Raw genomic sequence first — 21,323 nt, 5'->3', positions numbered from 1 at the left:
AGAAGCTGGGTGACTGTTAGGAGAAATGAAAATAGGCAGTTCGAGCAGAGCACTCCAGCTTTGGATACTTTTGTTGGGGATGTCCTCCTGGGAAAATGCCATGGCAACTGGGTTACAGGCACTGAGCATGACTTAGTTGCAGCCAACAGGCTGAGTATCAAAACATTTGGGATGCAGAATCAGGAAGGATTGCAAATACGGTACTCAAGGTGTTGTATCTAAATGCGTGTAGTATAAGAAATAAGGTGGATGATCTTGTTGCACTATTACAGATTGCCAGGTATGGCAATCATTGTTGTGGCCTTCACTGAATTGTGGCTGAAGGATGGCTGTAGTTGGGAGCTGAATGTCCAAGGTTACACATTGTTTTGGAGGGATAGGAAGGTAGGCAGAGGGGGAGGTGTGGCTCCACTGGCAAAGAATGGCATCAAATCAGTAGAAAGATGTGACATCGGATCAGAAGATGTTGATTCCTTGTGTGTTGAGTTAGAAACTGCAAGGGTAAAAGGACATTGATGGCAGTTATATACAGGCCTCCCAACAGTGGTTGGGAGGTGAACCACAGGTTACAACAAGAAATAGAAAAGGCGAGTCAAAAGGGCAATGTTATGGTAGTCATAAGAGATTTTAACATGCAGGTTGATTGGGAAAATCACGTTGATAATGGATCTCAAGCGAATGAGTTTGCTGAATGCCTAAGAGATGGCTTTTTAGAGCAGTTTGTCACTGAGCCTACTAGGGGATCAGCTATACTGGATTGGGTGTTATGTAATGAACCGGAGGCGACTAGGGAGCTTAGGGTAAAAGAAACCCTTAGGAACCAGTGATCACAATATGATTGAGTTCAACTTGAAATTTGATAGGGAGAAAGTAAAGTCTGATGTTGCAGTATTTCAGTGGAGGAAGGGAAATTACAGTGGTATGAGAGAGGAGTTGGCCAAAGTAAATTGGAAGTAACAGCTGGCTGGGATGTCAGCAGTGCACCAATGGTGTGCATTTCTGGGAAAAATAAGGAAGGTGCAGGAATATGCATTCCAAAAATGAAGAAATACTCAAATGGTAAAATAGTACATCCGTGGCTGACAAGGGAGGTCGAAGCTAATGTAAAAGCAAAAGAAAGGGCATACAACATAGCAAAAATTAGTGGAAACATAGAGGATTGGGAAGTATTTAAAAACCTACAGAGAACAACTAAAAAATCATTAGAAGGGAAAAGATGAAATATGAAAGCAAGCTAGCAAATAATATCAAAGTGGGTAGTAAAATTTTTTTCAAATATGTTAAAAATAAAAGAGAAATGAGAGTGGATATAGAACTGCTAGAAAATGAGGCAGGAGAAATAATAACGGGGGACAAGGAGATGGCTGATGAACTAAATGAGTATTTTGCATCAGTCTTCACTGTGGAAGACACCAGCAGTATGCTTGATGTTGCCATGTGTGAAGGAAGAGAAGTGGGTGCAGTTACTATTACAAGGGAGAAGGTGCTCAAAAAGCTGAAAGACCTAAAGGTACATAAATCACCCGGATCAGAGGAACTGCACCCTAGGGTTCTGAAAGAGGTAGTGTTAGAGATTGTGGTGGCATTAGAAATGATCTTTCAAAAATCATTGGACTCAGATATGGTACCTGAGGACTGGAAAATTGCAAATATCACTCCAGTCTTTAAGGAAGCAGGAAGTCAGCAGAAAGGAAATTATAGACCTGTTACCCTGACCTCAGTAGTTGGAAGATGTTAGAGTCAATCGTTAAGGATGAGGTGATGGAGTACTTGTGACACAGGACAAGATAGTACAAAGTCAGCATGTTTTCCTTCAGGGAATATCCTGCCTGACAAAACTGTTGAAATTATTTGAGGATATTACAAGTAGGACAGATAAAGGGGATGTAGTGGATGTTGTATATTTGGACTTTCAGAAGGCCATTGACAAGGTGCCACACATGAGGCTGCTTACCAAGTTAAGAGCCCATGGAATTACGGGAAAGTTAGCAACATGGTTAGAGCATCGGTTGATTGGTAGGAGGCAGTGAGTGGGAATAAAAGGATCCTTTTCTGGTTGGCTGCCAGTGACTAGTGGTGTTCCGCAGGGGTCAAGGTAGGGACTGCTTCTTTTTATGCTGTGTATCAGTGACTTAGATGATGGAATAGATGGCTTTGTTGCTAAGTTTTTAGGTGCTATGAAGATTGATGGAGGGGAAGGCAGTGTTGAGGAAACAGGTGGGAAGCAGAAGATCTTAGACAGATTAGGAGAATGGGAAAGAAAGTGGCAACTGAAATACAATGTTGGAAAATGCATGGTCATGCACTTTGGTAGTAGAAATAAATGTGCAGTCTATTTTCTAAATGGAGAGACAATCCAAAAATCTGAGATGCAAAGGAACTTGCGAGTCCTTGTGCAGAACACCCTAAAGGTTAACTTGCAGGTGGTGAGGAAGGCAAATGCTATGTTAGCATTCATTTCAAGCGGTCTAGAATACAAGAGCAAGGATGTGATGCTAAGGCCTGGTGAGGCCTCACCTTGAGTATTGTGAACAGTTTTGGGCTCCTCATCTTAGAAAAGATGCGCTGGCATTGGAGAGGGTCCAGAGGAGGTCCACAAGGATGATTCCAGGAATGAAAGGGTTATCATACGAGGAATGTTTGATGGCTCTTGGTCTGTACTCGCTAGAATTCAGAAGGATGATTGGGGATCTCATTGAAACTTTACGAATGTTGAAAGGCCTAGAAATGTTTCCCATGGTGGGAGAGTCTAGGACAAGAGGGCACAGCCTCAGGATAGGGGGGTACCCTTTCAAAACAGAGATGAGGAGAAATTTCTTTAGCCAAAGGGTGGTGAATTTGTGGAATTTGTTGCCACATGCAGCTGTGGAGGCCAGATCGTTTGGTGTATTTAAGGCAGAGATTGATAGGTTCTTTATTGGACAGGGCATCAAAGGTTACTAGACAGAGTAGCAGTAGGCAGGTAGTGCAGGAGTCCCCTGAGGTCATCTCCCTCCTAAACAGATATACTGTTTTGGATACTGCTGGGGGAGATGTCTCATCAGGGGAAGGCAGCAGCAGCCGAGTTCATGGCACCATGGGTGGCTCTGCAGAACAGGAGGGAAGGAAAAGGAGTGGGAGAGCTATACTGCTAGGGGATTCGATTGTAAGGGGAATAGATAGGCGTTTCTGTGGCCGCAAACGAGACTCCAGGAGGGTATGTTGCCTCCCTGGTGCAAGGGTCAAGGATGTCTCTGAGCGGCTGCAGGACATTCTGGAGTGGGAGGGTGAACAGCTAGTGGTCATGGTGCACATAGGTACCAACAAGATAGGTAAAAAACAGGATGAGGTCCTACAAGGTGACTTTGGGGAGTTAGGAGATAAACTAAAAAGTAGGACCACAAAGGTAATAATCTCTGGATTACTACCAGTGCCACGTGCTAGTCAGAGTAGAAATAGGAGGATATATCAGATGAATACGTGGCTTGAAAAATGGTGCAAGGGGTGGGATTCAAATTTCTGGGGCATTAGAACCAGTTCTGGAGGAGGTGGGACTGGTATGAACAGGACGGTCTGCACCTGGGCTGGACTGGAACCAATGTCTTAAGTGGAGCATTTGCTACTCTTGTTCAGGAAGATTTAAACTAATGTGGTGGGGGCTGGGAACAAGTACAGAGAGACAGGGGTGTAAAATGAGGGTAGAAGCAAAAAGTAGTAAGGTGAAAAGTAGAAGTGGCAGGCAGGCAAATCCAGGGCAAAAATCAAAAAGGGCCACTTTTCAACATAATTGTGTAAGGGCTAAGAATGTTGTAAAAGCAAGCCTGAAGGCTTTGTGTGTCAATGCAAGGAGCATTCATAACAAGGTGGATGAATTGAAAGTGCAGATAGTTATTAATGAATATGATGTAGTTGGGATCACAGAGACATGGCTCCAGGGTGACCAAGGATGGGAGCTCAACATTCAGGAGGGATAGACATGAAAGAAAAGGAGGTGGGGTAGCATTGCTGGTTAGAGAGGAGATTAATGCAATAGAAAGGAAGGACATTAGCCGGGAGGATGTGGAATCGGTATGGGTAGAGCTGCATAACACTAAAGGGCAGAAAACGCTGGTGGGAGTTGTGTACAGGCCACCTAACAGTAGTAGTGAGGTTGGGGATGGCATTAAACAGGAAATTAGAAATGTGTGCAATAAAGGAACAGCAGTTATAATGGGTAACTTCAAACTACATATAGATTGGGTGAACCAAATTGGTAAGGGTGCTGAGGAAGAGGATTTCTTGGAATGTATGCGGGATGGCTTTCTGAACCAACATGTCGAGGAACCAACTAGAGAGCAGGCCATTCTAGATTGGGTATTGAGCAATGAGGAAGGGTTAATTAGCAACCTTGTCGTGAGAGGCCCCTTGGGTAAGAGTGACCATAATAAGGTGGAATTCTTCATTAAGATGGAGAGTGACATAATTCAGAAACAAAGGTTCTGAACTTAAAGAAGGGTAACTTTGAAGGTATGAGACGTGAATTAGCTAAGATAAACTGGCAAATGATATTTAAAGGGTTGACGGTGGATATGCAATGGTAAGCATTTAAAGATGGCATTGTTCATCCCAGTTTGGCAAAAGAATAAACCAGGGAAGGTAGTGCACTCGTGGCTGACAAGGAAAATTAGGGATAGTATCAAATCCAAAGAAGAAACATACAAATTAGCCAGAAAAAGCGGCACACCTGAGGACTGGGAGAAATTCAGAGTCCAGCCGAGGAGGACAAAGGGCTTAACTAGGAAAGGGAAAAAAGATTATGAGAGAAAACTGGCAGGGAACATTAAAACTGACTGTAAAAGCTTTTATAGATATGTGAAAAGAAAGAGACTGGTTAAGACAAGTGTAGGTCCCTTACAGTCAGAAACAGGTGAATTGATCATGGGGAAGAAGGACATGGCCCACCAATTGAATAATTACTTTGGTTCTGTCTTCACTAAGGAGGACATAAATAATCTTCCAGAAATAGTAGGGTCTGAGGATCTAGTGAGATGAGGGAACTGAGGGAAATTCATGTTAGTAGGGAAGTGGTGTTAGGTAAATTGAAGGGATTAAAGGCAGATAAATCCCCAGGGCCAGATGGTTTGCATCCCAGAGCACTTAAGGAAGTAGCCCAAGAGACAGTGGATGCATTAGTGATAATTTTTCAAAACTCGTTAGATTCTGGACTAGTTCCTGAGGATTGGAGGGTGGCTAATGTAACCCCATTTTTAAAAAAGTGGGGAGAGAGAAACCAGGGAATTATAGACCAGTTAGCCTAACATCAGTGGTGGGGAAAATGCTAGAGTCAGTTATCAAAGATGTGATAACAGCACATTTGGAAAGCAGTGAAATCATCGGACAAAGTCAGCATAGATTTGTGAAAGGAAAATCATGTCTGACGAATCTCATAGAATTTTTTGAGGATGTAACTAGTAGAGTGGATAGGGGAGACCCAGTGGATGTGGTATATTTGGATTTTCAAAAGGCTTTTGACAAGATCCCACACAAGAGATTAGCGTGCAAACTTAAAGCACACGGTATTGGGGGTATGGTATTGATGTGGATAGAGAATTGGTTAGCAGACAGGAAGCAAAGAGTGGGAATAAACGGGACCTTTTCAGAATAGCAGGCAGTTACTAGTGGGGTACCGTAAGGCTCAGTGCTGGGACCCCAGTTGTTTACAATATATATTGATGACTTAGACGAAGGAATTAAACGCAGCATCTTCAAGTTTGCGGATGACACGAAGCTGGGCGGCAGTGTTAGCTGTGAGGAGGATGCATAGAGGATGCAGGGTGTCTTGGATAGGTTAGGTGAGTGGGCAAATTCATGGCAGATGCAATTTAATGTGGATAAATGTGAGATTATCCACTTTGGTGGCAAAAACAGGAAAACAGATTATTATCTGAATGGTGGCCGATTAGGAAAAGGGGAGGTGCAACGAGACCTGGGTGTCATTATACACCAGTCATTGAAAGTGGGCATGCAGGTACTGCAGACAGTGAAAAAGGCGAATAGTATGCTGGCAATTATAGCGAGAGGATTCAAGTATAGGAGCAGGGAGGTACTACTGAAGTTGTACAAGGCCTTGGTGAGACCACACCTGGAGTATTGTGTGCAGTTTTGGTCCCCTAATCTGAGGAAAGACATTCTTGCCATAGAAGGATTACAAAGAAGGTTCACCAGATTGACTCCTAGGATGGCAGGACTTTCATATGATGAAAGACTGGATCGACTAGGCTTATACTCGCTGGAATTTAGAAGATTGAGGGAGGATCTTATTGAAACGTATAAAATTCTAATGGGATTGGACAGGCTAGATGCAGGAAGATTGCTCCCGATGTTGGGGAAGTCCAGAACAAGGGATCACATTTTAAGGATAAAGGGGAAGCCTTTTAGGACCAAGATGAGGAAAAACTTCTTCACACAGTGTGGTGAATCTGTGGAATTCTCTGCCACAGGAAACAGTTGAGGCCAGTTCATTGGCTGTAATTAAGAGGGAACACACGTCAAAGTTGCTGGTGAACACAGCAGGCCAGGCAGCATCTCTAGGAAGAGGTACAGTCGACGTTTTGGGCTGAGACCCTTCATCAGGACTAACTGAAGGAAGAGCTAGTAAGAGATTTGAAAGTGGGAGGGGGAGGGGGAGATCCAAAATGATAGGAGAAGACAAGAGGGGGAGGGATGGAGCCAAGAGCTGGATAGGTAATTGGTAAAAGGGATATGAGAGGATCATGGAACAGGAGGCCCAGGGAGAAGGAAAAGGGGGAGGGGGGGGAAAAACCCAGAGGATGGGCAAGGGGTATAGTCAGAGGGACAAAGGGAGAAAAAGGAGAGAGAGAGAAAGAATGTGTGTATATAAATAAATAACGGACGGGGTATGAGGGGGAGGTGGGGCATAAGATGTCTATCCATGGCCTCCTCTACTGTAAAGATGAAGCCACACTCAGGTTGGAGGAACAACACCTTATATTCCATCTGGGTAGCCTCTAACCTGATGGCATGAACATTGACTTCTCTAACTTCCATTAATGCCCCATCTCCCCCTCGTACCCCATCCATTATTTATTTATATACACACATTCTTTCTCTCTCTCTCCTTTTTCTCCCTCTGTCCCTCTGACTATACCCCTTGCCTCTGGTTGTTCACCCTCCCACTTAAGAGTGTTGAGGACTTGATCTGAGATGTCCTGGAGCCTGGCACCATACCATCCAGGAATCTCATTTTAATTCACAGAATCTCCTTTCTATTCCCTGAACTACTGAATCCCCTATCACCACAGCTCACCTGTTCTCCCCTCCCCCTTCTGGGTCACAGAGCCAGAGACCCAAGAACCATGTTCTGCCATGATCCCACTCATTATAGAGCGATTGTTTTCAACATTAGTCTTCTTAAGTTCTTCTGATATCTTTCAGATATGACCTTTGTGGGGATTTTCAGGTAGTTTATTTTATATATCAGAGACTTCTCTTTCCAGACATTGGTGTTTATATCAGAGTTATTATAAGCACAGCAGTTAGTGTTGTGTTTAAAATAAGGTTTTCTTACTGTCATGGTCGTAGTGTTCTTTTTATGATTATTTTGTCATCTTATATTTGAAAAATAATTTTATTTCTTGTGACTGAGGCTGCATGTTACAGCTCAAATTATTAAAAGAGGCACTGATGTAAAATTAACCTTGACTGTTAGCTATTTCACAATCACATGACGTGAACAAAAATAACAAAAGGTATGGCACTTTGCCAGCATTCTTACTAGAAGAAAAACTCAAGCAATGTAACCTGTAACACAATCATATATGTGTAAATAAATATGAGTTTTTAGTGTTACAAGTAGACATCTCCATCTTGGTGGGCTGAGACAAGGTGAAGGGCAATATCAAGCTGCCAAAATATATCATTCTGCCTGTGAACTGGAGTTGTCTGTCAGCTCCTCCCACAGATTCTTTTATCGACCATCAGTTGCTGTGAGAAGCTGCCATACCATATCAGTTCACACAGGCATCCGAACTGTCAATTTGTACTGCAGATGAAATGGTACATAGCCTGAGCCATGCAATAGATCACCACAAATTTATTTATCCCAGTCCTGGGATACTTTGTACTTCACTGGTTAACTTACAAAACAAAACAGGCGTGAGATCAAGGTTGCATTAACCATCTAACATTGTGTGGCCCAGAACGTCATATGCATCTTGCAAAAATGACTCATCCCCCACACCACCCACCACAATTTCCCCTCACTGCAATCCGATTTCTTTCATCTCTCCCAACACTTTCTTTATCTCCGAATGGCCTTTTTCCTGGTCAAACATGAACAGTCATCTGAGCAGTTGCTGAGGACAATTCCCAGCAGTATCTGACTGCTAGCCAGTGCAGCAAATCCTCCTACCAGCCAACTGGCTAGCCCCCATTGTGAACTTGTCCTAGACAGGAACGGGAGTGAACAAAATTTGAGGTCCTGTTGAATTGCACAGCAAGATACCTGGGATCATGTTGCCAATTTACTTGATCTTTAACTTTGTTTTTATTCTGATCTCTTTTATCCACAAAATGGCAGCCTCTGGTACAAAGGGAAATCAAGAAGCTTGTAGTAATTCATTTCCTGGCATACTTCAACCAGTACAGGCCTTCCTCAGATCATGAACACCCAATATACTGTATGTACAACATGTATATTTGAAAGTCCGACTGGATGGATAGCAGACACTTGCAGAACTGCAGATATCTTCTGCTACACTTGGTTCATTGTAATATCTGAATGGTTGCATTAATGCCCTTGCTTAACTACACATTGCCTTTGGTTGCCCTATATTTTTATTTAAATATGATGCCAGGAACCTGCATTTTCGACATGTAAGCTGGGTTGCTCTGTTTAAAATAAAAGTGCATAGAATGTGCCTTTATCATTATGCAGGAATATGTTAATATATTTTGCTTTCTGTGAGTATTTATGAACACATCAATCAAACTACCACAGTAGTCTGACACTTGGACACTTAAAAAGCAAATGATTTTCCTCAGAGTTGGCCTCAGGTCTTTGTTATAGAACTGCAGCTCAGGGCTTAAAGCTATTGCTTGAAATTGCTTGCTGGTAGTCTTTCCTTGCTTTCTTTTTGTACTTACAGCTTGTTGTCTTTTGCACACAGGTTATAAGCTCAAGCTGGCGAGGACTTTCATTAATTCTATAATGGCTATTATTCTATGATGGATTTATTGGGCATGCCCACAAGAAAATGAATCTCAGGGTTGTATATAGTGACATATACGATGATAATGAATTTACTGTGAACTTTGTCTTTTGCACGTGTCGCTCGTCAGTCTTTGCCTGTGTGTAGTTTTTCATTGATTCAATTGTATTTCTTTGTTTTTCTGTAAATGCCTGCAAGAAAATGAACCTCAAGTTAGTATATGGTGACATATACACATTTTGATAATAAATTTATGCTGAACTTTATAAAGGAGCATAAAACTGTAGAAATGTGTGAGTTTTTCAGAAGTGTTTGTTTTTCAGTTCTATTGTATATCTTTATTTTCCTGTAATTACCTGCAAGAAAATCAATCTCAATTTACTTTGAACTTTGAAATTGTTCTGAATGTCATCAGCATCTAAAAACATATTGCCTATAAGTGGTCCATTTCCAACCCACCTAACCCATTTGGACAATTGGAGTCACCTACAAGCTAAAATCATTTATTTTGATAACCTAAGAGAGTTTTATTTATTAAATGCCATGACAAGAGACTCCATTGAATAATTAACAAGAGCTTTGATTGTATATTGATTTCTCTGGCATGCTTTGACAACATGTCTTACATGTAACATTCCTTTATCTCGTGCTTTGCAAAATGATACCAAAATGATGGCATGGATGTACGCTGTTGCAGCTCGTTAGTTTGCTAATGTGCTTTGCATGGGGTGCTGCAATGCTGGCTTGTATATTTGATTTCTCTGATCTTAGCCAGGCTGTTAGTCCACTGAATGAAGGCTCATCCCCACAGGGAAGAAGAGAAAGAAAATTAGAGGGCAGGCTTGCTCAAGCGTAACAGCAGTAACGGGCTGTGGGAAGATTGGTTGGCTGGCTACCCTCTCAGTTGGAAAGTGTAGAGTGCTGCAGGGTCATGAAGTACAGAAGCTTATAAAACAAAACCGTAGTGGCAAATACTTTATACTTTATTCTTTATTGTCGCCAAACAATTGATACTAGAATGTACAATCATCACAGCGATACTTGATTCTGCGCTTCCCACTCCCTGGATTACAAATATTAAATATTAAAAATATTTAAAATAGTAAAAATTAGTAAATATTAAAAAAATAAATTATAAATCATAAATAGAAAAATGGAAAGTAAGGTAGTGCAAAAAAACTGAGAGGCAGGTCCGGATATTTGGAGGGTACGGCCCAGATCCAGGTCAGGATCCTATCACAGTCTTATCACAGTTGGAAAGAAGTTGTTCCCAAATCTGGCCGTACGATTCTTCAAGCTCCTGAGCCTTCTCCTGGAGGGAAGAAGGACGAAAAGTGCGTTGGCTGAGTGGGTCGTGTCCTTGATTATCCTGGCAGCACTGCTCCGACAGCGTGCAGTGTAAAGTGAGTCCAAGGATGGAAGATCGGTTTCTGTGATGTGCTGCGCCGTGTTCACCATATTCTGCAGCTTCTTTCAGTCTTGGTCAGGTCGTGATTATTATTCATCTACTGTATAAGCACGCTTTTAGTTAGTTTAAAATATAAATGGAGATATTATCCTTTTTCAAGGTCATGTGTTCCCTTAAATAAAACAAAATCCAAGTTATTTTTGCTTACTTAGATTGGGGTGGCATGGCAGCATAGTGGTTAGCACAGCACGTTACAGCGCGAATGACCCTGGTTTAATTCTTGCCGCTGCCAGTCAAGAGTTTGTACCTTTTCCTGGTGACCGTGTGGGTTTCCTCCCACAGTCCAAAGACATACACCGGTAGGCTAATTGGTCATTGTAAATTGTCCAGTGATTAGGCTAGGATTAAATTGGGGGATTGCTGTGCTGTGTGGCTCGAAGGGTCTGGAAGGGCTTGTTCTGTGCTGTATTTCAGTAAATAATAACAAAATACTAACTAAGGAGAGAACTTGGTGTTTTTAAATTGTCCTATTTTATATTAACCCCCCCCCCACCTTGGATTTTGGTCCACTTTAGATTCATAGAATTATACAGCATGGAAATACTTTCTTCTTCCCAACTGGTCTATGCTGACCAAGGTGTTCTCCTGAACTAACCTCATTTGTGTACACTTGGCTCACTTCCCTCGAGCTTTCCCATCCATGGGCTTGTCCAAATGTCTGTTAAATGTTGTTACTGTACACACCTCTACGATTTGCTCCAGTGGCTCATGCCATAAATCCATCATCTCTGTGTGGACCCTCAGGTCCCCAGTAAATCTTTCCACTCTCAACTTAAATTGATGCTCTTTATTGTTAAACTCTCCAACCCTGGAAAAAAGACTGTGACCATGCACTTTACATATGCCCCTCATGATTACATTGTATCAACCTCTGTAAAATCAACCCTCTGCTTCCTTCATTCTAGGGAAAACAGTCCCAGCCTATCCAGTCTCTGCAGTCCCGGCAATGTCCTTGTGAAGCTTTCCTGTACTCTCTCAAACTTAATCATATCCTTTCTTTGAGATGTCAACCAGAAATGCACACAATATTCCAGGTGTGCTCTCAGCAGTGCTATACACAGCCGTAACATGATGTCCCACATCTTGTCCTCACAGCTGCCTCCAGCAAAGGCAAGCCTTCTTCAACATTTTGTCTACCTATGTGTCCATGCTCTGGGAACTATATAGCAGTAGTGCAATCATTCAAGTCAAGTATGATGTTCTCCAAAGAGGTTGTCTATTGATAGTCCTTCAGGTGGCTTGGAAAGCTAGTCTGGAATCCACATATTTTGCCCTTAATGGAGAATGCCTGTGCATGACTTTTTTTTAATATGCAGAGGCTGATACATGGGCAGCCACCACACGGTCCTTGACAGATCGCAGTCAGGGTCCAGTGGTGTGGAATGCAAGATGACTGGGGATCCTTCACTGCTGTACCTTCGTCTGCTATCACTATCACTGTGATGCATCATTATCTTCTGCCAACTCCACCATTGAGATCTTGGTTGGAATGCTCTTTGTCTGGGAAATCCCCTTGACCTTATCACCATGGGTGATCCTACCAAGAGCTAAACTCCAGATGGCATTGCTCTCTGGATCTGAGGAACTCATAAGCCTCCCCACCCTGACAAGGTGACGATTCTCAGAGAAGGGGAACTATGTACTTCTGCCCCTTCGTCTCTCTTCTACAACACACACTTGGGCCCTGCCATGCAAGGTGCAAGTGCTGACCTGCTTTAATTTCCCAAGATGCATCACTTCACATTTGTTGATTAATATTTCCTTCCTCTCACACTATCACAGTCCGACCTCTCGGTTCTCTCATATCCTCTTTCTCTGCATTACCTCTCACAATCTGAATGAGTGTCATTAACTTGATTTCCGTCTCTCTACAAATTTGCTGCCTGACCTGCTGTGTACTTCACACATTTTCTGTTTATTTTTCAGATTTCCAGCAGCATCTCATGGTACTTTGTTATGTAATTTTACAGCAAGTCTGATGTATTTTATTACTTTACAGTAAAAGTATTTTATCAGTAATAGTGAATATTGCTAGTGTTAAAGTTAGTGATCTTCCACAGATACCAACTCAGGTAAGTGAAGTCAATCACTTCTTCAATATCAGAGCATTTTTGTTTCATAGGAGTTGACTTGCATCGTCCTTTTATCGATTGAATGAATGATGTGGTGCAGCAATGGAGTCCTCTACACAAGCAAGAGGAAATCTGCAGATGCTGGAAATCCGAGCAACACACACAAAATGCTGGAGGAACTCAGCAGGCCAGGCAGCATCTATAGAAAAAAGTACAGTTAATATTTCAGGCTGAAACCCTTTGGCAGGACTGGAGAAAAGTAGCTGAGGAGCAGATTTAAAAGGTGGGAGGAGGAGAGAGAAAAATGTCAGGCAATAAGTGAAACTTGGAGGGGGATGGATGAAGCAAAGAGCTAGGAAGTTGATTGGTGAAAGAGACAGAGGGCAATGGAAGAAAGAGAAAGGGGGGTGGGGAAGAGCCACAGAGGGAGGCGATAGGCAGGCAAGGAGATAACATGAGAGAGGGACAAAGGGATAAGAAATGGTGGAGTGGGGGGAGGCATTACTGGAAGTTTGAGAAATCAATGTTCTTGCCATCAGCTTGGAGGCTACCCGAATGGAATATAAGGTGTTCCTCCAACTTAAGTGTGGCCTTATCCTGACGGTGGAGGCGACATATTGGAATGGGAATGGGAAGTGGAATTAAAATGAGTGGCCACTGAGAGATTCCACTTGTTCTGGAGGACGGAGTGTAGATGCTTGGTGAAGCAGTCTCCCAATCTCCCAATCAAGCGGTATACTCTTGTGACTTTTATTGTATATGTGTCTTTGACTCAGGGAATCAGATATGAAGATGGTCAGTAACTTTAAATTCATTGGTGTTATCATATCTCCAAAGTACACATGAGAATCAAAGTACATATATGTCCTCATATATAATCCTAAGATTGATTTTTTTGTGGGCATTCAAAGCAACCACCCCTCGTGCAGATGAGATCATTTTAGATCTGTGTTACAGGTTCAAACTTCAAAGTTCAAAGTAAATTCTCTATCAAAATACATATATATCACCAGATACAATCTTAAGATTCATTTTCTTGCAAGCATTCACAGTAAATACAAGAAATGTAATAGAATCAATGAAAGACCACACCCAGCAGAACAAACAACCGATGTGCAAAAGGCAACAACTGTTCAAATACAAAAAGAATGAAAAAAAGAAATAATATTAAATAAATAAGCAAAAAATATTGAGAACATGAGATAAAGAGTCCTTGAAAATAAGTCCATTGGTTGTGGGAACAGTTCAGTGATGGGGTAAGTGAAATTGAATGAAGTTGTTCCCTGTGATTCAAGAAACTGATGACTGAGTAATAACTGTTCCTGAATGTGGTAGTGTGGGTCCTGAGGCTTCTGTACCTTTTTCCTGATGGCTGTAGTGAGAAGAGAGCATGACCTGGGTGGTGGGGGTCCTTGATGATGGAAGCTGCTTTCCTGCAACAGTGTTTTGTGTAGATGTGCTCAATGGTGGGGAGAGCTTTACCAGTGATGGACTGGGCCATATCCAGTACTTTTTGCAGGCATTTCCAATCAAGGATATTGCTGTTTCTATACCAGACCATGATGCAACCAGTCAATATATTTTCCACCACTCACCTATAGAAGTTTGTCAAAACTTTACATAACAGGCTGAATTTTCACAAACTTCTAATCCAGTAGAGTTTCTGTTGTGCTTTCTTTATAATGGCACTAATGTGCTGGACCCAGGACGGATTCTCTGAAATGATGACACAGCAGAGTTTAAAGCAGCTGACCCTCATCATCTCTAATTCCCCAGTGAAGACTGGCTCACGGACCTGTGGTTTCCCCCTCCTGAAGTCAATAATTGGCTATCTTGGGGCCCGCACCTAAGTGACATTACAAAGAATGCACGGCAGCATATATTAGCTGATTCACCTCATGATCTGGTATGGAAACACCAAAGCCCTTGAAAGGAAATGCTTACAAAAAAATCATGGATACAGCCTAGTCAATTAATGGTAAAGCACTCCCCAACAATGAGCACATTTACACAGAGCAGAATAGGCACATTATCTAAAACTTTGACAAACTTCTATAGATACACAGTGGAGAGTATCCTGACCGGTTGTATCATAGCCCGATATTGAAGCACCGATGCCCAAGAATGGAAAAGTCTACAAAAAGTGGTACACAGCCAAGTCTGGGTCACAGTTAAAGCCGTCCCCAACACTGAGCAAATTTACAAGGAGCACTATCGCAGGAAAGTGCATCCATCAGCAACATCCATCCAGGTCATGCTCCTTTCTCACTGTTGCCATCAAGAAGGAGGTTCAGGAGCCTTAGGTCCCAAACCACCAAGTTTTGGAGCAGGTATTGCTCCTCAACATCAAGCTCCTAAACCAGAGAGGATAACTTCACCCACCCCAAAACGGAACTGATCCCACAACCAATGGACTCACTTTCAAGGACTCTACAACTCATGTTCTCATTATTTATTTATTTATTGCATTTGCATTATTTGCCTTTTTTTACACTTTGGTTGTTTTTCCATCTTTGTGTGTAGTTATTCAGTGGCTGATGAATGTCATCGTTAACTTTGGGCACAAATTGTTCTGATGTTTTATTTCATTATGAAATAGAACAAGGAACATAACTCTACAGTACTATCTCAGTCATTTTGCATTGTGATTAAAAAAAATGAATATGCCACATCACCTGCGATCATTCGATGTCTTAATTGCTTTCCTAAGTGAAGCCTTTTATTTGTTCCTCATCATCTTCTACTCCCATGTTATCTCAGTGAAGTCTTTTGCAACTTCATTCTGGGTTACTGAGAGGGGAGAATGACTTCTCCATCAGACTTCAATCATTGCGTGAATATTTGGCTTTTCAACAACTGACTCATAGTTTTACATCCTTTCAAATTCTCTTTGTTTTAAAATCACAGTGATCAAATACAACAATTTTCCAATTGCTTCTTTGTGGGGAAAAAATGTGAAGAAAAAAAGTCCTGAACTGTTTAACTGTCGGTAAAAGAAGGACAAGAATACACACTAGTCCTAGTAAAACAAAGGCTCATTTAAATGAAATAGTTTAGAACGTAAAGCATTTAACCTCTTCAAATATTTTGTTAATTAAATTGGTTGTAAATTGATGAGAAGCTGGAGAAGGATACAACCTTTCTTTCTCTGTAGTTAATGATTTGAATCCTGTTCAGTTTTACAGTGTGGTTCACACTGACATTCATTATCTTTTAATCCTTTGATACTGAATTTGCCACTGACCATTCTCATCAGGGAAAAGTTTGTCAGCTACTTCAAACTCAGTTATGTCTTCCGCTTTTTTCTGTGCATTGCGCACTTTTTCTGGATCGTATATGCAACTATTTCATTTTACAAATAAATTCCTTTTTTTATGAAACAAAATCTCTAGTGACAAAGTATTACTTTACATTTTTACTCTTGGTTCAAGCAAAATAAATAATTCGATGTGTGGATAAAGTTCTGCTGCAATGGGATTTAATGTCGAGGAGGAGGCTATGTGACTGAGTGATAACAAGCACAGAGATGTTATAAAAAAAATAAAACAGCCAAACGGTTCTAGTGTTACATGATTGATTATTCATATCTAAAGCCTGTCTGTCCAAGTATGTTGCCTTTCCATTAAAATATTTCTGTGAAATGAGACAACCAGCCATTCCAGGCATAGACCTCATGTAGTGCTCTGTTCAGGCATCAAGTATGAATGAGTGAAAGATAGGAACACAGTCTTGTATGGTGCCTATCGCACCATCTTGTCTTTGGTTGTGTTTTTGAGATCATTTGTTTTCATATTATTCCTGGGATTGGATTTGTAGCTGATTTCCCCCTTTATACCTTATCAAAAGAAGTATTTTGTCTTTCCCCTCACTAGATGAAAGGTTAAAACAGCTTGTGAAGTATTTGTTTGGTGGGGACTAGAAAGCTATAGTAGGTGACGTGAGTTGGTTGGGAAAACAGTTCACAATTCAAGAGTAAATTGAAGTTTAAATATAGAACTCCAAACACCTGGTGCCAAGGAATGCTCAGGAAGTACTGTCAGTGAGTACCCATACTGAACACACTAGATATATTTAGCATTAAATGTGTTGTGTGTTAGATCACTGATTTTGGCAAGGCTGTTTTAATTGGCCTTTATTCCTTTAGGTTGCATCATTCCTATTTCTGAATATTTCAGTGATATAGACTAATGATGGCTTGAGCATGGGTTAAAGATGTGACTGGCCTTAACTCTAACGTGCCCTGTGGCTCAGAGTGCCGACAAGCTTCACACACCATAATGAGCCCTTAATTGAGATGTTGCATGCTCATAGAATTATACCCCAGTAAGGAGGTTCTGCCTTCTGGATATAAAATAGGTTGGCAGTTTGGCAAAGAGAGTCCGGGATAAAAATAGTTCAGAGAACAGGAAAACCACAAACACCTTAATTATCTTTTTAATGTTGGCAAGGAACCAGTAATCTAGGTGTCTGCTTTTGCTTGCTGATGACTTGCTCTAAGCAATTGAAACAATGAATATTTATGATTTTAAGAAGGGTGGAAATAGAGGGGAAAACTGCAGTAGCATGTTCAAATATAGAATGGCCTTACTATTTGTCATTTGCAGAACTAAATGTAAAGCCTTCAAGAAATGGGTGATCCTGTGAAGGGTAGGAGCATGTACAGACCAAGTATATTAATATTGCCATGTATTCTGTTGAAAGAGGGAGGCATGGTGCCTTTGGAACAATATACATGCCTGGGCCACTGAGCACACTCCTAAGAGAAATACAAATCATTTAAAGTAAAACCACTCAGCTAGAAAACTACATTCTATTAAACTGGTAACTAAAATCTTCATGTATATTCAGCAATAGTAACCATGTGTATGGGCATGTGGCCAAGGGGTTAAGGCATTGGACTAGCGACCTGAAGGTCGTGAGTTCGAGCCCCAGCTGAGGGGCCGTGTTGCGTCCTTGAGCAAGGCACTTAATCACACATTGCTCTACGACGACATTGGTGCCAAGCTGTATGGGTCCTAATGCCCTTCCCTTGGACAACATTGGTGTCGTAGAGAGGAGAGACTTGCAGCATGGGCAACTGCTGGTCTTCCATACAACCTTGCCCAGGCCTGTGCCCTGGAGAGTGAAGTCTTTCCAGGCGCAGATCCATGGTCTCGCAAGACTAATGGATGCCTTTAGTAACCAAGGTTAATTTTTCTTCCTTTTCTCAGAATAAAGTCCAAAATTCTTGGTCTCAAATGAATTTCCCAAGTCAAAACTGTATTCCACAAGGAGTACATTCAACAACAACTTCAGACTCTAGTCTGTCACGGTCTGCACTCCCAGGACCAGACCCAAGTGCAGAGGAAGCGAGGGGGTCCCTCTGTCACAGTAGCCGCTGGCACTGGCTCAACCCAGGGGCAGGGGAAGACGGCCTCAGTAACGCGAAGTGCTGACAACAACTTGATGGCAGCAGATTCCCCATGAAGAGACGGAAACAAAAGGCTCAATGTAGGAATACCAGCAGAGCCTCGAAGGAACAACTGAGCTACACCACAAGACGAATCATTCTCTCCAACACAATGATTCTGCTGAGGCCCTCCTTCTTCTTCTGACTTTTAATGGCAGTTGGCAGTCCAACTTAAAGGTGCAGTACCACCACCAACTGGACTGCAGTGTGGCGTAGAGAATTGGGAAATAAAACTCCTACTAATTCGTCAGCTAAGACACTAAACAAGAGTCTTCTTTAAATAATCAAAGAATGCGGAAAAAGCTGTGTCAGTCACAAGTAGCTTCACAAGATTAAGCCCTTGTGCTTTCGGTTTAGTGTTTCCAGTTAAGATAACAATTAGTAACCACAGGTGCTCGAGAAACCTAAAAGCTCAATGCTCTAAAGCAAGCCGCAGAAGATTGCAGGGTTCTTGGCATAGTTAGCAATGTTCTATATAATTGAAGAAGGTTTGGTTTTGCAAATCCACCAGTAAGTTTGTAAAAAACCCTTGCAGAAATGCTCACTGCTGCTATTCCAAGTACTGCCCACTGTTAGATTTCTCATGGAGTCTAGCAGATTCCTGTGGCCTCCCTCTAGTTACAGTGAAGTATCTGCCTGGACCCCCCACCTTCTTATTCTAGCTTCTTCCCCTTTGCTTTCCAGTCCCGAAGAAGATTCTTGGCCAGAAACAACTATTATTTCCCTCTATAGATGCTGCCTGACCTGCTGAGTTCCTCCAAAAAAAAGCAGTGTGATGAGGCCACACTCAGGTTGGAGGAACAACACCTTATATTTCATTTGGGTAGCCTCCAACATGTTGGCATAAACATCAATTTCCTGAACTTCCAGTAATTGCCTACCCCTCACCTCTCCTTCACCATTCCCCATTTCCCTCTCTCACCTCATCTCCTTACCTGCCCATTACCTCCCTCTGGTGTTTCTCTCTCCTCCATAGTCATCTACCCTTTCCTATCAGATTCCTGCTTCCCCAGCTCTTTTACCTATCAGCTTCCCAGCTCTTTACTTCACCCCTCCCCCACTCCCAGTTTCACCTTTCACCTACCACCTACCACCTTGTACTTCTTCCTCCCTTCCCTCCAGCTCATTGGTCTAACTTTTCATCTTTTTTTTCCCCAGTCCTGTTGAAGGGTCTCAGCCTGAAATGTTGACTGATTAACTCCTTTCCAAGGATACTGGCCTGCTGAGTTACTTCAGCACATTGTGTGTTTTGCTTGGATTTCCAGCATCTGCAGGTTTTCTCCTTGTTTGAGCTCCTCCAGCGTTTTGTGTTGCACATGCACAGAATCAACAACTTTATCAGAGAGAGATGCCTGCAATGGAGGGACACAAGCATCAGGTTTTATTTCTGAAATATTAATTGTTTGCAGGTGTTTTCAATAGTTGTCTACATTGAGTGGTTTAATTTAAAAAAATGAAAACATGTTAAAATGTTTACAGAAAAACCTAATTAAGGTATGATTTATTTTGGTATGTTTGGAATGTTTGTGATTTTTAGGCTCTTTTACAAACTGCTTTAGACAGCCAATAAACATGGCTTAGAAATCTGCCACAGTTTTTTTGCAATTAGCTCACTTCAGCTTTCACAGAGCTTCACCAATCTGGCCAAAGTTGTTACTAAAAGTTCTGCTTCAGGTAAATGCAGGCCTAATAAGTGGAGGAGTAACAAGCACACTAACTACTCCCAGGCGACTCTAAAACCAATAAGTTAGGAATATAAAGCTGATTTGTAACCCATATCGTAAAATTATTGTCTCATCTAAATGCTCTAAATGACAATTGGGGAACATGGTCATGCATAATTGGCAGTAAAATTTTAATCACTGGGATAGATAATAATTGTATACGTCGGAATTTAAGGAGTGTCACATACTGAAACTAATAGCCTGTCATCTTCAACATCCAGTTAGGACTGTTTGCAGAAGGAACGCATGGTAATAACACTGTTAACCAAAAGTACATTTTCTTAACAAGGTATGATGTTTGATAACCAAAAGAAAATGGCCAATTACAATATTATGATCACGATTTGTAGATTCACGGTTGGGTCTTGCATTTCTGCATGCTTCCACTCTCCTCTGATGATGAAACACAGACATTAGCCATGTTGCTTTAACTGTGGGATCATTGACAAATTGATTGCTTTTTTTTCCATTCAGCATCTAGTCATCTTTGGTGCCGTGGACTTCTCCATTTCCAATAATGTTCACCCTCAATCATCTCCTTAGTTTGTTGGTATTCTCAGTAAGCAATGGTATATTTCATTAGGAGTCTGAGGAGATTTGGTACGTCACCAAAGACTCTGGCAAATTTCCACGGATGTACTATTTGAACAGGTGCATCACTGTCTGGTGTGGAGGAGCCACTGTGCAAGATTGGAAAAACATTGCAGAGGGTTACAAATTCATTCAGCTCCATCATGGGCACTAGCCTCCCCAGCATCGAGGACATCTTCAAAAGGACATGTTCTCTTCTCATTGCAACCATCAGGAAGGAGGTACAGGAGCCTACGGACACACATTCAACATTTTGGGACAGCTTCTTTCACTCTTCCAGCAGATTTCTGAACAGCCAATGACCAACCCATGAACACCACCTCACTATTTCTTGCTCTCTTTTTGCACTACGTATTTTATTTATTTTTAATAAATATTTCTTACTGAAAATTTACAGTTTTTTTGTATATTGCATGGTACTGCTTTACATGACATATATCGGTGATATTAAACCTAATTCTTGATTCTGAGCAGAATGAATGCTATGAGCAATTAAATAAAAGAAAAAGAAGTTTGCTGTTCAGAGGGAACCGTGGATTCCAGCAACCTTGCTATCATTGAGCTAGTTGAACAACCAATGAAATTCAAGAATTCTCATGGACAGCAAATCAGGAAGAAATAATGCACACTTCTTTGCCAATATTGTGAACATTTTACAGGGTGCTTTGTAACGATTGAAATATGTATGTGAGAATAAGGCAGAAACTGAGATATCAAATACATTTATTAATAAATAAATATTTATTACTTTGCAACTTATGTATAAAATACAGATCTTTTTCATAGGACCAATAAGTCTGTCAAATAGTAACAGCTCACCGTTAAATATTC

Source organism: Mobula birostris, chromosome 12 (assembly GCF_030028105.1).
Source record: "Mobula birostris isolate sMobBir1 chromosome 12, sMobBir1.hap1, whole genome shotgun sequence".
NCBI classification, from domain to species: Eukaryota; Metazoa; Chordata; class Chondrichthyes; order Myliobatiformes; family Myliobatidae; genus Mobula; species Mobula birostris.
This window is presented reverse-complemented; position numbering follows the sequence as displayed.